At 41.4% G+C, this 15926-nt stretch overlaps 1 pseudogene; it reads right to left on the bottom strand.

The window, feature by feature from the left end:
* Positions 1-1435: 1435 nt before the first annotated feature.
* The window catches only part of LOC103743916, a 27997-nt pseudogene continuing 13506 nt past the window's right edge, over positions 1436-15926 (bottom strand).

Genomic DNA, 15926 nt, shown 5'->3' with positions numbered 1-15926 from the left:
GGGTGGCGTGTACATTTGAGAAAATTATTTTTCTCATGGGAACAGGAATAACCAGCTCTTTTTATTTGTTGTCTAACCAATTTTCCAATTTATCTTTCTCCTTTCCCTTTTGCTATTTCTTCATGATCTGTTTGTATTCTTTGAGTCATATGATTATTTTCTTCATTTCAATATCCTTTATTATTTTGTTGCCATTTATCTTTAAGGGCTTTCTGAATCGCTTTTAGCCTTGGTAAAAGAATAGGCAATTTTTGTTCAGAGGTCATGCACCACCAGCTTTTTGCTGACTTAGCAAATCTTTCTATCCAAGAGGGAGTTTCCCTAAGCCAAGTAGTTTTTCCTTATACCAAACTTTAGTCTCAACAGTTCCCTGTTCAGGATTAAAATTATAAACTCCTGTAAAAGGCAGCAGGGCATCTAGAGATTGCATGCTATATTTTCCTTTTGGGGGAAACCAAACCTTATTATTAATCACAAATGCAGGTCCAAACAATGTCATAGTTGTAGGAGGACGTTGTCTATCTTTCTACTTTCGTTTTCTTACAATAACATGATAATTCTGCCAAAGTAGGTTCTTTGCAATATGAACAAAGCACAAAATTATTTAAGTGTCACCAAAACTGTGACATGAATTTGGGGATGGTATCTGGATAGTAAACATAAAAATTTGAAATGATAAAATTCTTAAAGGTAAAATTTACACATACACAATTTTAAATGAATAGGAAGAAATGTGTGAAAATGCTAACACGTCTTTCATGGGTGGTGGAATTCTATTAGGATATGTACTTTTAGCACAGATACTTCTTAATTCTAAATTTCCTGGCTATTACTTCTTATTAGAATAATCGTATTAAGTACAATTCTCTCTTTCATGTGTGCATGCGCACACACACACACATCTATTTTTAAAAAAATTTCAGAAAGTTTCTCACTCTTCTCTAAGGTCCCTAAATAGTGGCTAGGTTAGCTAAGGAGAGAAAACAAGGTCATTTAAAACCAGGATATTACCATAACTGTCAATTTCCCAAAATATTCACAGCTGTCTAACTTTCAATTTTCAACCTGACTACAAGTTAAGAAATAAAACAGGCTGGGCTGGGAAATGGCGGTCAGTAAAGTGCTGCCCTTATGAGCTCAAAGACCCAAACTCTCTCCTTGGAATCCATGTAAATAAAAGGCAGGGGCTGGTGTGTGCCTGCAGCCCTGCATGCGGAAGGCAGCAATAGGAGGAAGGTGACAGGGGCTGCTGACCAGTTACCCTAGTGCCTAGTGTATCTGGCAAGTTCAAAGCCAATGAAAAAGCCTGCCTCAAAACAAAGGGTGGGCAGTACCTGAGGAACACCACCTGAGAAATGACATCCCAGCTGTCCTCTTGCCGCCACAAGTATGTTCAGACACATGCAGACAAAGGAAATCTGTAGTCCCTACTTACCATCTTCTGCTAGGATCTTGGCTGCATCTTTATCTTCTTCCCACTTCCCAGTCACAAAGCAATCTCTGATACTATTTACAACCTGCCACAGAAAAATCAGCACTTAACTTGTGCGAAACAATTAGTTTTGGTTTTTTTTTGGGGGGGGTGTCTTTTTGAGACATGGTCTACCTGTAGCCCCAGCTGACCTAGAACTTGCTATGTAGAACAGGCTGGGCCCAAACTCAGAGATCTGTCCACCTCTGCCTCCCAAGTGCTGGGATTAAAGGCATGCACTACCATGCCAGTCAAATGACTGTTCTGGAGAAATGATAGCAGGTAACCACTTGCCTTAAAAACTTCTCAGGGATCCTTAAGTGGGTGGCACAAGCCTTCAATCTTGAGGCAGATATTTAAGGTCATCCAAGACTACATAGTAAGACCCAGGCCAGTTTTGGTTAAACAGAGTTAGTCTCAAAATTTTAGTCAGTAAATACATAGTTGTATGGATATTTTCATTCCATGTAAGACTGTGAGATCATTTTTGACACTGACAATGTAACTACAGACACACAACCTGCCACAACATTAAGCTGTGGATCTATAGAGTACTATTAGCCCATTGACCTTGCAAGTAACCACGTTTTTACTAATCCACTCAACTAATTTTCAAAAGTGTATCACTGTTCCAAGACAATGTCATTAGGAGAGAATTTTACAAAGTTGGTCTTGTTACATGTTAATCCAAATGTACCATGTTTGCATAAAAACTTAATTCCTAAAGAATGGCAGGAAAACATTTACAAATCATGTATCTGAAGGGGTATGTACCCAGAATACATAAAAACTCTTAGGCAAAGAGAAGATGGAGAAATGGCCCAGCAGTTAAGAGCACAAACTGCTCTTCCAGAGGGACCTGAATTTGATTCTCACAACTACCTATAACTTCAGCTCCAGGGGATCCAATACCTCTGGCCTCTGTGGGAACAGATACATCATATAATTAAAAAGAGAATAAATATTTTTTAAAAACAGGAGGCAGTATGAATAGATAATTCTTAAAAGCATACATACAAATAGTAATCACCTGCATCGATTCTCAACATCATTAGCTATCAGGGAAATGCAAATCACTACTACCACAAGGTGGCATCATTTCCCCTAGAGTGGCTGTAGTAAAAAAGACATATAAATAACTGTTGGTGAAGATGTAAATAAACTAGAACCCACAAATAATGCTGGTGGGAATGTAAACTGCACAGCTACTTTTGGAAAAGAGAGGTGGACTACATAAGGGAAAAAACTGTTTTCATGAATCTTATCAATAGTCAGTAACGTGTACTACTACTGACACTGTTCTGTAGGTGACAATGAGATAAGGGAGAAGAGCAGTCATGTGACTACCTTCAGATTCAACCAGGGAATAATTCTCTAGTGGGAAAGTAGTTACAGCTGTAGCTACAATGTATAAAGTTCTGAACATGAAGGAACATCTCTGCATGAATCCTAGCCCTAGCAACTGGGAAGACCTAGAAACAACAACCAAGTAACATCAAATAAGTACTCTGACACTAAGATTGATACTCAAATACCATTTTCTAAAAGAAATCAGCATGTTTTATGGCTGAGCCCAAATCTGGTGTCAAAAGCATACAAGATGATAATGGATACCCCATATCAGAGAGCAAAGACTCCTTGAAGAATGACTATGTTCATGTCCAAAGAACCTAGGAGCCATGTGAGCCCCTCCCATGGACCTTAGAGGAACAAGCATGAGTTTGTAAGGGTAACAGGTGCATAGAATGAGACACACTGACAATATTTAAATCCATGACTTTTTAACACAATCACCTTGGAAAATCATTTTTCGAAAGTATTTTGCTGAGTGTGGTCACACATGCTTTTTTAATCTTGGCACTTGAGAGGCAGGCATATCTCTGTGAGTTCGAGGCCAGCCTGGTCTACATAGTGAGTTCCAGGCCAGCTGGGGCTATAGAGAGACCCTGTCTCAAAAATACCAAAACAAACAAAAAAAATTATTTTTTAAAAATCAAGACTTTATCCTCCATAACCCAACATTAGTTGATAATAAGTTTCTCTTTATATAATTATTCCAGTTAATAATGATAAATACTTGACTCTACATTCTATAGCCTTAAGAAATTAATGGTCCTATGCCACAGAACACAAACTGCTAACACCAAGTAAAGAGTCAGACTTCATGTGCTTCCTAAAGAAAGGTTCTAGCTGGGTGTGGTGGGAAACACCTTTAGTCCCAGAACCCAGGAGGCAGAGGCAAGCAGATTTTTGTGAGTTCCAGGCCAGCTGGGGCTATCCTAAAAAGATCCAAAAAGTTCCACCACCTAGAAAGAAGGAATGGAAAAAATTCTTAAAAATTTAAAAAAGGCCATGAATTTGGGGGACCTGTTAGGGAGAGTACAGGGTGGTTATGATCAAAATACATTATATACATGTATGAAATTATCAAAAAAATATTACATTAAAAAATCAAACTTAGTGAAGCATGGTGATACATGCCTTTAAGCCCAGCACACGGGAGGCAGAGACAGCAGATCTCTGTGACATTAACATGACTAGCCTGGACTCCATAGTAAGTTCCAGGCTAGCTATAGCTACAGAGAGACTGTCTCAAAAAAATCAAACTTGCCAGTATGGTGGCATAAGCCTTTAATCCCAGTTCTCAGGAGGCAGAGGCAGGCAGATATTTGAGATTTGGAGGCCAGACTGGTGTACATAGTGAGTTCCAGGACAGCTGGGGCTACAGGGAGACCCTGCCTCAAAAAGACCTTAAAATCAAACTTAACCCACCAATATCTTAGAATCTGTATGTTTTGTCCATGGAGTAATTACAGCCATTTATGTGTTTATTTAATTTTAGCCTAATTAAGAATAATTAAGATAAAATTACTTCTTCAATCTTGGTAACCACATTAGAAGTGCTCAAAAGCCACAGCCAGCGACATTGAACAGCCCAGACACAGACTATTCCCATCGCCACAGAAACTGTATTTAAATGAAATGCAGCAGAAAAAACTTGGCAAACTGCACACAAGGACACAATGCACCCTTCAAAATAAGCCCCCAATATGAGAAACTCTACACATCAAATTCTTGGTTCTTTCAACAAAGCAAGGAGGGAGGGAGAAAGGAAGAGGGAGGGAAAGGGAAGGGGGAAGGGAAGAAGAACGAGAAGGGGATGGGAAAGTAAACCACATACAGCTAAACTGTGCAGGTTAGTGATGCAAACTTGTGAAGACAAGCCTAGATCACAAGTCTAGATGCAGTTCCACCCACAGAAGAAAGGGCCAATTACAGAAAGGGCCTGTTACAGCGGTATCGCACGCAGCACTTCTGGGAAGTCGGGGCCACAGGAATATCCACTTCCTAAAAATTCATGTTTAATCATAAAATTATTTGTGATTTCCTTTATCTGTATTCAGTTTTCACTAAAAGATGTGTAAGCAAAAGTTCATAAACATTAAGTGCTAACACAATGAGTTATAAGTAATCTGAAGAGTAACATTAAGCTAAACTGAATGACAAAATATCAGTCTTGGGAAGATAAAAAATTCCCAAAGAAAAGTATGGGAAGGGGGAGTCTAATGTGGGATTCCACATTGGCAAGGTTGAGAGTTGAATTAATTCCGGTTTGATTAGAGCCGGGTGAGCCAGGGGAGGAACAGCTGTGTCAAGGAGCAGAAATTATTTGTGCCAATCAAGACACTCTATATGCTAGTTGTAAGACACAAGTGTTTCAGATGCATTAAAAACTGGTGTGCAATGCTTTAAGAGCAATGGTGTCATTCACACTAACAGCAGAACATCTTCCTTTTCTCCATGACACAAGTACACACAGAGCACGCTGCTGCTAAGTGTATAATAAATACACTAAATACATCTGGAGAAATGACTTCTTAGAAAAATAAAGCCAGAGACAAATTAGAAAAATGAAGCCAGTGACAAGCAGGCAATACTGAAGTCAGACAAGGTTCTTCCAGAACAATTCTTCAATTCTGTCATTGCATCTGTATGAGGGGAGGGAATTGGGGGACTGACTTTAGGGTCTCCATATACTAGGTAAGTACCCTGCCATTGAGCTGTGCCTCTAGCCCCAATTCTTTCATTAGTAAATACACCACTCAGCATCACGTTACCTCCTCTAAATCCCAATCATGTGGTGCTTCCACAAGAAACCTGGAGCCGTCCAAAGAGTCCGCCTTGTGCTTACACTCTCTACCAGGCTGGCTGACACGGAACGGTCATCCAAGCTCTTCAGGGGCATCTCCATCTTCTTCTTCATTATCCTCAGTTACTGAAGAGTCACCGAAGAGAAAGGTGAGAATAAAAACCTCAACCCCAAGCCTCCCAGCCCTCAAATGGTTGGACCATACATCTCAGGATTCAAGGAGCTGTGGGTCCCTGCTCCTGGTGGTGGACCAAGAGGCCCCAAGCCAAAAAGCCACTACATGATTATCTGGAGGACTTATCCTCTGGTAGAGCAGCAGCAGAGACCACTGAAGAGTGAGAATATTGGAGGCTAGGGAAGGGAAGACATTGAAAGGCAGAACTTTAAATGATTATAGAGGATTTTCTGAAGAGTATTTGATTGCCCAATGTCCTTGAGCAAAAAATCTAAAAGAAAATCAGTTCATGCCACCCTCCAATTTTACCATGAAGCAACTGGGAAGCACGGCACAAAGCTCGTCACTTTATTTCTGCCTTCTATTTCAAAATGAACATAGAAACAGGCTTAATAAACTAAAAACAGTGAACAAGGTCAGGAAGGAGAACACAGTACACTACAGGGCCTGCAGTCTCAGAAAAGGAAAAAACAAAACATAAAAAAAGAAATAAAAAATACACAAAAAACTTTCACAGGTGGAACTATTTTCCTAGCATTAAACTGTACAAAAAAAAGTCTCATGAAGGACTTTTAAATAGGGATTATAAAATGACATAATGGACAGTATTCTCATTAAAATTTCTATGGCAATGTACCGCTAGCATTAAACTGTACAAAAAAAAGTCTCATGAAGGACTTTTAAATAGGGATTATAAAATGACATAATGGACAGTATTCTCATTAAAACTTCTATGGCAACCCACCAGTCTACTTATGGACCTCATGACATGATTAAAACCATCTGCCAAGGCTAGTAAGATGGCTCAGCAGGTGAAGGTGTTTGCCACGCAAGCCTGATGACCTGAGTTTGATCCCTAAAATCCATGTAAAGGTAGAAGGAGAAAACTGACTCCATAAAGTTCTTCTCCAACCTCCACACCTTGGCAATGTCCTCCCCACTCCCATTATGCACATACACACACACCATCAAATTTTTAAAACACTTTAAATCTGTTTAAAAAAATTCTACAAATACAAAATCTGGCAGCACAAGCCCAATCTCTAGCCACTCATTTCCTTTTCAGAAAGCGATCCACGAACCTAAACACTTCTAGTTCTGAAGCAGAGGTCTTTACTTCTCCCATAAATCAGCTTTCACAGGTTTGGCATGGCCTGCTGCTACCTGAGAAAGTCCTCTGCTGCCTTCCTGGAGAGGTCGTCCTTCCACTTGAGGGCACCTGGAAGACAACGCCAGTCACACCTGCTCACCTGTCCTCCCTGCCACAAGCCCTGAAGCTCATCCATCCTAAGGCCCCATCATATCACATTTAAGTAGTTAGCAAATCCCCAAACATCCCCGTAGCAACACTTCACATGTCAAATGTATATAACCAGCTACTTTGATTTAAGCATGCCTAGCCTTTCCGTGGCATATTTACTAGACGTTTCTGTGGGGCAGCTTTCTTCCTTGTGATCCACTTCAATGCCACTGGTCTCATCAACGAAGTTCTCTGACTCTCGTTTCTGCCCACTGTCCCCCTGAGGCTTGGCAAGCTTCGTCCTAACAGCCTCTCTGCTTTCTGAGTCTTCGTCCTCTGAGCTGAGTGAGCTTTCCTCGGATTTGTCTTCAGATGGAAATGCCTGCTCAGCTGTGCAATGGCCAGAATCAGAGGTGGTGAGGGCGGCTTTTCTCCCTGGAGAAGACTTCTCTACTTCCTGGTTAGCACTCCAATCATGAGCTGGTGACAGTCTTGCTTCACCATCTCCTCCAGGAGATTTTGATTCCAAAACGTCCCTCCCTCCTGCAGGGGAGTCTTCATCTTCATCTTCGTCCTCGTCCTCATCCTCATCCTCACTGCTTCCGGTCAGCTTCCTCTGCCTCCCCGTCGTCCCCCGAGCTCCTCTCCAGATCATCATCGCTATCCGCAAATGCTGGCACATCCACCTCACTGTCTTCTTTCTGCTCCTCAAGCTTCTGCCTTTTGATAGGCTTAGACCTGGAGATGTTAGCATCTTCCTCTTCCGTCTACTCATCACTAGAGCCACTTTCCATCCTGTCGTCTTCAGACATGTCTTCATCATCATCATTTTCTTGATCTCCAGACATATCTTCCTTATCTCCAAAAACGGCTTTCTGACACACTCGGCCAGTTTTCACATCCACTTCCTTTTTTCTTTTGGCATCCACAGCCTGTATCCAAAAAAATGCAAACTGATTCAATTTGTACAGTGATTAGGTTAATCTAGAAATGGCAATCCAATCAATAAGGCAAAGAAATGGGATGCAGGGACAGAGGATCTAAAAAGTTCTAGGCCTGCCTAGGCTACACAGTGAGTTCAAGACTACCTGGGCAACTTAGTGAAACCCTGTACCTGAATTAAAAAGAAAGGATTGGGAATATAGTTGAGTCATAGAGCCTGCCTAGCATGTGCAAGACTCTTAGTCCAATCACTAGGACCACTATAAAACACCATCACATTCTTTAAAATGACCCAGCAAAGAAAAATGATCTGACAAACACTGAATAGTTAATAAGCAAATTCATGCCCTATCACTTGTAAAGCACTTACAGAGAGAAAAGACTCTTTTTTATAAAATGTAAGCCTAGATTATCCTAATGTGTCAGAAAGTGACATCCATATGCCTAAAGGCATGTGTGTAAAGGTGAAAAGACTGAGCACTCTAATGGACACATCTGGGAAAATGTAGGCATCAAGAAAAAAATGAGAGTAACACAAAGAATAAAACAGGTGCGTGTGGTGGTGAATACATTTAAACCCAGATCTCTGTAGGCAGAGAAACTCTTTGAGTTTCAGGCCAGCCTGGTCTGCATAGTGAGTTCCAGGCCAGTTAGGGGTACAGAGAGAACCTTCTCAAAACTCTCCCTGCCCCTCCAAAAAAAGAGTAAAACACAAGTCCATTAGTAGTCAGCAATGATACAACAATAAAGTAGGCAGTGAAACGTGGTTTTTAAAGAATGTCAGCTGGCCATTTGGGTGTTGCTAGGATTGCAGAATTCAATGATGTGCCTTCTACATAGGGTCTGGACCCTTTAAAGTCCCTGTATAACTTAGGCAAGTCTGGGCCTCTGGCTAATCTGAAGACAGACAAGGTGTAAGCTTTGAAAACCCACCTGAATCCAGAAGAAATAAAATAAGAATCAGGATGAAAATCAAAACTGAATTCTTCTGTGATAAGACCAAAATACAAATTAACAGTGAGGAACAAGGAGAGAGGTCTGTCACCAGCTGGTCTGTCACCAAACTGAGAAAGTATAGGTGCAAGACAGTCCCTAGGAAGCCTGACTTCCAGCAGGATCATTCCAAGACAAGAACAAGTGATCCCACTGCATTCTGAAATCAGGAAGAGCAGGAAAACAAAGACCTAAGAACTACCACAAAGTTCCATTTCAGCCACATAATGACAAGAACGCAGTTTCCACAAGAAAAAGTGAAATAAACAACAATGAAGTGTCAAAGAAGCCTTCAGAAAAAAAGATTTCTGTACATAGATGGGTTTTCTAAACGAGAAAATAAGAGAGTGGCAGCCAGCCATGACTCTAACTTTCAGAGGCTTCATGAGGCTGGTTTTAAGAAAATGGAATCCACTTGTGAACATGTGGTGAGAAGAAAGAAATGCTTTAAAGAGCGCAACAACTCAAAGAACTAAAGAGGCAGCTCGGCAAAGAGAGGAGTGGGGACTCCAGTTTCGCTCAGAGGAGATACCATGCCTTGTGCTCCACCAGCCAACAGTGAGAGCTCAGTCCCACAGAGCTTGAAGTCCCAGCACTGTGTCTGAAGAGGTCAGGTAAGCACTCTGCTCTCAGCAACTAAAGCCAATGTCAACCTTTTAGCTGTTCCTAAAAAGAACAAGCTTAGATGCTCACTGAGCAAGACTGCAACCCAAGTCTCCACGCGAGCCTACCTGGGAATCCCTCAAAAGGCCACTCAAGTTAAAGACCACTGAGAGCAATCTGATGTTGGCAAAGGAATTGCAACCCAAGTCTCCACGCAAGCCTACCTGGGAATCCCTCAAAAGGCCACTCAAGTTAAAGACCACTGAGAACAATCTGATGCTGGCAAAGGAAAAAACAAATGTTCTGCTCCTGTAAACCTGTAACTTCCTAAAATTAAGCATATGTCTTTGCCTAAGGCCTCTCCATATTTATAAAGTCAAATGAAAAAGACAGATAGAAAGAATGCCACCTGGTGCCGGGAGGGCTGAAAAACAAATGTTCTGCTCCTGTAAACCTGTAACTTCCTAAAATTAAGCATACATCTTTGCCTAAAGCCTCTCCATATTTATAAAGTCAAAATGAAAAAGATAGAAAGAATGCCACCTGGCGCCAGGAGGGCTGGTGCTTATCCCAGCACTTTCCAGCGTAGGAGGATCAAGAGTTCAACGGAAGACTGGGCAACACAGCAAGTTCAATGCCAGACAAAAGTAAATACCAAGCCCCTGTCTCAAATAAAAAGGGCCAGAGATAGATCAGTGCTAGACTGTTTGGCTAGTCATGTGCAAGGCCCTACCTGATTTGATCCTCAGCACCACACAGGAAAAGAATGTCTGCTAACAAATGTGAAAGAAATGACAGATTGAGAATGTTGCCATTTTGAAGTCACTAAAGCCATTAACCAGTATAGAATCACTAAGATGCTAAACCCATGGGTTAAACTGAAAGCTACACAAAGCTACTCAATGTAGTGCTGCATATAAAATTATGAAACTATCAATTACAAAAAACTAAAAGGTGTGCCATAAGAGAATTCATAAGCCAATACATCAGTAATGACAAAATGACTATATAAAGAATATACAGAAAAGGTAAATGCTCAGAGTATTTAAATAAAGTTTAGGTATTTGAGATTTAGCTCAGAGGTAGACAGACCACTTGCCTAGCAATTTAGTGTAAGGCCTTGGGCTCCTCAGTCCTCAGCAGATGGGGGGGGGGTGGAGGAAAGAGTTTAATTGTATTAAGCTGTATGCTTCTATGTACACAGATTGATTAAAATAGTATACAAAAAAGAGAAAAAGAACAACTACCTAATATGGTAATGGAGTTTTCATCACGACCTTTCCATGATACATTATAACAAGTTCTATTCTCCATCATCTCTATTATTTTCAGAATGATCATGAGGCATGAATCAACAGAACAAAAATCAAGGCTTACCAAGTACCCACTAAGTACAAAAGTATACAAGCACCCAAGATTCCAATCTAGACTGAAAAAGAAGATATCCGTTACTGGACCACTGATGCCCATGGAGCTAAGGCAATCTAAAAGAAACTGAGAGACAAGCGATGTGGCTTTGGACAGACATGAATAGGCATCTAGACTGCCCTACAATTTTGGCCACCAAAAGATAGCCAAGTGGCCCGAGGTCTCGTAGAGAACTCAAGAAACCCATGGCAAAAATTTAGTAGCATTGGAGAATATTCTGAATACGTCTGTTGGAAACAAATCTTATCTTTTTCTTTGAGAAAATACTACCACGTGATGTTATTTAAGTGAAAAAAAACACCAAGAGATACATGAATATACACAGCAAAACGAAAAACCAGAGTTGAATCTACCAAAATAAAGAGTGTTATGATGACAGAATGACAGATAGGTGATATAATTTTCATTGTACCTTTTTAAAATTAGAAAAGAGCCAGTCAGGTGGCTCAGTGCTTGCTGCCAGCCTGATGACCTGAGTTCAATTCCTGGGGCCCACATGGTAAAAGGAGAACTGACTCCCATAAGCTGTCCTCTGACATCCACATACATGCTGTGGCACGTACATTCCCTCCAACACACAATAAAGAAATATAAAAAAATTTAAACAAAAAAATAAGAAGAGAGGTAGACTTACCCCTGATTATCTATATGCTCTGACCCCAAAGGTTTGGAATCAGAAAAGAGTGTCACTCTGCTTGAAGCATCTTGGCATCGATGCTGGCATGAGTGGAGATGAGGCTCTGGACCAGTTTGTGGGTGGGTCTTTTTCCTCCTGTCAAGGCCACCAAAGGGCAAGTAAGGAAAGCACAAGGATTTTGGGGAGATGTACTGGTTTCACCATTTCACAAAATTACCCTAAACATGGACTGGAGAGATGGATGGCTCAGTGGTTAAGAGCGTGTACACCGGGTTCAGTTCCCAGCACCCGTATCAGGCAGCTCACAACCACTTCTAACTCCAGGTCCAGGGAGAACTCTGGCCACTTTGGACACCCACACACATGTGCACAAACCCATACATAGACACACACATATACATAATTAAAAATAATAAAATGATCCCTAACAAAAAACTCCTCTCAAGTTCATGGAGACCCTCAATCTGGTAACTTAAATACCTAGCCAGGAAAACCAAGGTCTCAGTGCTCTACCAAGAAATATTTTAACCCAATAAAATAACACTTTAAAAACTAACAGAAATCAAGGCTGGCAAGATTTCTCAGTGGTTAAGAGCACTGGCTGCTCTTACAGAAGACCTGGGTTCAATTCCCAGCACCCACATTGTGGCTAACAACCATCTGTAACTCCAGTTCCAGGGGATCCAACACCCTCTTCTGATCTCTGAAGGCACTGCCCATCATCGGTGCACTTACACACATGCAGGCAAAACACTGATACAGATAAGATAACAAAAAAAATCAGGCCTGGTGTGGTGGCGCACGCCTTTAATCCCAGCACTTGGGAGGCAGAGGCAGGTGGATCGTTGTGAGTTTGAGGCCAGCCTGGTCTACAGAGTAAGTTCCAGGACAGCTGTGGCTACAAGGAGACCCTGTCTCAAACACACACACACACACACACACACACACACACACACAATCATTAAACAAAAAAACCTAACAAAACTTTGAAGTCCCCCTTACCCTCAAGGCTCAGGGAACACCATGGAACAAGGGGAGGAAAGAATGTACGAGCTGGAGGATGGGGAGTAATGCTGGAAACACTGTCTTCTGGACATGCAGGGTTCTCATGAATGCGGAGAAGCTGTGGTTAGCCACACAATATTCTCACATGGATGAGAGTAGGTCAGGAGGACCACCACTCCTGGAGGAGCACTGATAAAGCCTACTGAGGATGGAGGAATCACTTTTCTTCAGTGTTGTAGCCACTGGAAATTTGCTCAGGCTCCAGTAAATAACCTCAAGCCTATGCTCATGCAAACAACCTTAATGAAACTCAGTGGGTCATTAAAAAAAACAGTAAGCTTGGGCTGGAGAGATGGCTCAGTGGTTAAGAGCACTGAGTGCTCTTGTAGAGGACCTGGGTTCAATTCCCAGGACCCACATGGTGGCTAACAACCATCTGTACCTCCAGTTCCATGGAATCTAATACCATCTTCTGACCTCTGTGGGTACTGCATGACATGGGTGCACTTACACATACACACATGCAAGCAATACACTCATACACATAAAATAGAAAAATATTTAAACAACTAAAACATATTACACACATGCACAAAAACTGTCAAAGAATAAAGTTTAAAGCAAGCCATGAAAGTAGGAGACTTGCTTGAAGGAGTCCAGGGGGTGAGAGGACAGGAGGGGAGAGGGAATGGGGCTAATGATCAAAATTCATTATATACATGTTGGAAATTGTCAGAATGCTTTTTTCTTTTTCTTTTTTTTTTTTGAGAAAAGGTCTTACTACATAGCTCTCGCTGGTCTGGAACTTGCTATGTTGACCAGGTGGGCCTTGGATCTTGCCTCTTCCTCTGAAGTGCTGGGATTAAAGGTGTGTGCCACCATGTCCAATCTGTCAAAGAATTTTTTTAAACCTTAAATGAAAAATATGAAAAATCCTCCCCCAACTCCCCACATCTAACATCCATTTAACACCAGAATGCTCTGGTTTTCTACAAAGATAAGGCACATAGGCATCATACTGGCAATGGTGCCCACTGTGGAGACTGTACACCTGAATGGTTGTGAAGGATAGCATGCTTATTTTCTGCTTGGTACAATGAAGCATTCTTTATAATCTATACTTTTATCATAAATTTGGACTAAGAGAAAAAAGCTTCACTAAGTGCGAAGTGAATATACTACTTGACAAGAAAAGCTTTGTAAAGAACAAGGAGAATTCAGAAAAAGATTCCTACTTACCATTGCTTGAAAACCATGGCTGCCCTCAAGGTCGACATAGACAGCATTTTTGTCATAGAGCACACCCCCAACTCCAGAGAGAGGTGTGTAAACCAGCTTTTCTTTCTCATTTAGACAGCACTTCTTCTGCTGTTCTAGAAGAGCACAGGGGTCTGGGAGGAAACTCACATCGCTAACGCAAAATCTCCCACACCTGGAAGACAGTACCAGGAAGCAACGTGACTGGCAGTCGACTGTCGGCAAAACACCTGTGGTTTTGAGGGCTTACAGCATGACACTCAAAAAGGTATGGGGGGACTGGAAAGATGGCTCAGCAGATAAGAACACTGACTGTTCTTGCAGAAGACCCAGGTTCAAATCCCAGCACCCCACATGGCAGCTAACAATAGTCCATAATTCCAGTTCCAGGGGATCAGACAGCCTCTTCTGCCCTCCATGGGCATTCTTTGCACTACATGGGTGCACTTGCCTACACACAGGCAATACATGCGTACACACAAAATAAAAATAATAAATAAATTATTTTTTTAAAAAGGCATCAGTGAAGTCAACTGCCTCTCGAGTTAAGACAAGATTCACACCCACACAACGTGGCAGATAAGGCACAGCTGGATTACTTCTAAAACCTCTAGAAAATGGTTCTGTCTAATTTAGTCATTTTTCAGTTTTACAAAGGAATGCAGTCAGCCCAAGAGCTCAACAAATACAAAGTAAGACTGTAACAGTAAGCGATATCTGGCATGTGAATCTGGCTTTTATTTTTCAAGTATGCTCCTCTTAAATAACCATAAAGAGACGCCTTTCAGTCACACTTAACGTTTGTTCAGATATCCTCAGTGTTTATCAAATCTTCCATCCTAGAAGAATAATACACAATCATATGACTGTCAAATTGTTTATACTTCTCTTCACGTGTTGAAAATTCTTCAAGTTCTTGCTCATGGGCTGGGAGTATGGCTCAGTATTTGAGCACTTGCTTAGCAATGAGGCCTTGACTTCAATAATAAGCCTAAGAAAGACACAAACATTCTTATGCACTAAGCATGTCATTTAGAAAACTACAAAATATAGAAATAAGGAAGCATGATACAGCACCTTCTAGAAGAAAAAGAACAAAAACATGTCTGCATCCCATAGGCTGTATGTGATAATGCATTCCACAAGACACCTCAGCAGGAATGATATCCATACACATAGGGTAACATAAAGCAGAGAACATGGGCAGTACAGCCCCTTACAGACGGGGGTTAACCTGCTGGCTGAATCTTTTTGGTTTAGCTTAAATTCCTCCAATGGAGGCTGAGAAAACACGAAGAAACCACAAGTAGAGCTAAGGCACTGGGGACTGGAGCACGGGACACTGGGGACTGGAGCACTGGCACAAAGATGGCATCATTGGTGCTTAAAAATCTTCCATTTCCCTTACTTGTTTTTAAGCAATGATGGGGATCAAACCAAAGGACCTGCAGGAGTTGCTGCTGCACCCCAGCCCTTACCTGCCATTTTTCTAAACCCTTCATAAGTATTGACTCTAGAAAGCATGGCATCTTTCAGTAAGTGCACAAAATAAGCATTATCATTGTCTTTTTCTAACCTTTAAAAGGTTAAAAGGACTACAGCTGTAGGCAGCTGCAAGTACCCAGGCAAATATCACACTGCTGGGAGAACAGCTGATAGCTGGTTGGCATTCTAGGCCTGGTTCATGCCAACTGTCTTGTTAACTGTTCCAAGATGTCAGCATAGTTATGAAAAAAAAATGTTAAAAGGAAATAAAGAGCAGCCAGGTATCATGCATGCCTGTAGTTCCAGCACTTGGGAGGCAGAGGCAGGCAGATCTCTGTGAGTTCAAGGCCAGCCTGATCTACATAGTGAGTTCCAGAACAGCTGGGGCTACAGGGAGACCCTGCTTCAAAAAGACAAAAAAGAAAAGGAAATAAAGAGACCTGTCTTCCAGGATGTAAGGATGTGAAGTTTGCCATTTGAGCGGCCTAAACTTCATAACTGTAATAAACTGGCCCAGGTTGTGGATCTCTTGGTACTGAT

The sequence above is a fragment of the Nannospalax galili genome, unplaced genomic scaffold (assembly GCF_000622305.1).
Source record: "Nannospalax galili isolate Female #2095 unplaced genomic scaffold, S.galili_v1.0 scaffold630, whole genome shotgun sequence".
Lineage (NCBI taxonomy): Eukaryota > Metazoa > Chordata > Mammalia > Rodentia > Spalacidae > Nannospalax > Nannospalax galili.
The sequence above is the reverse complement of the archived record's forward strand: the minus strand, read 5'-3'. Positions and strand labels throughout refer to the sequence as shown.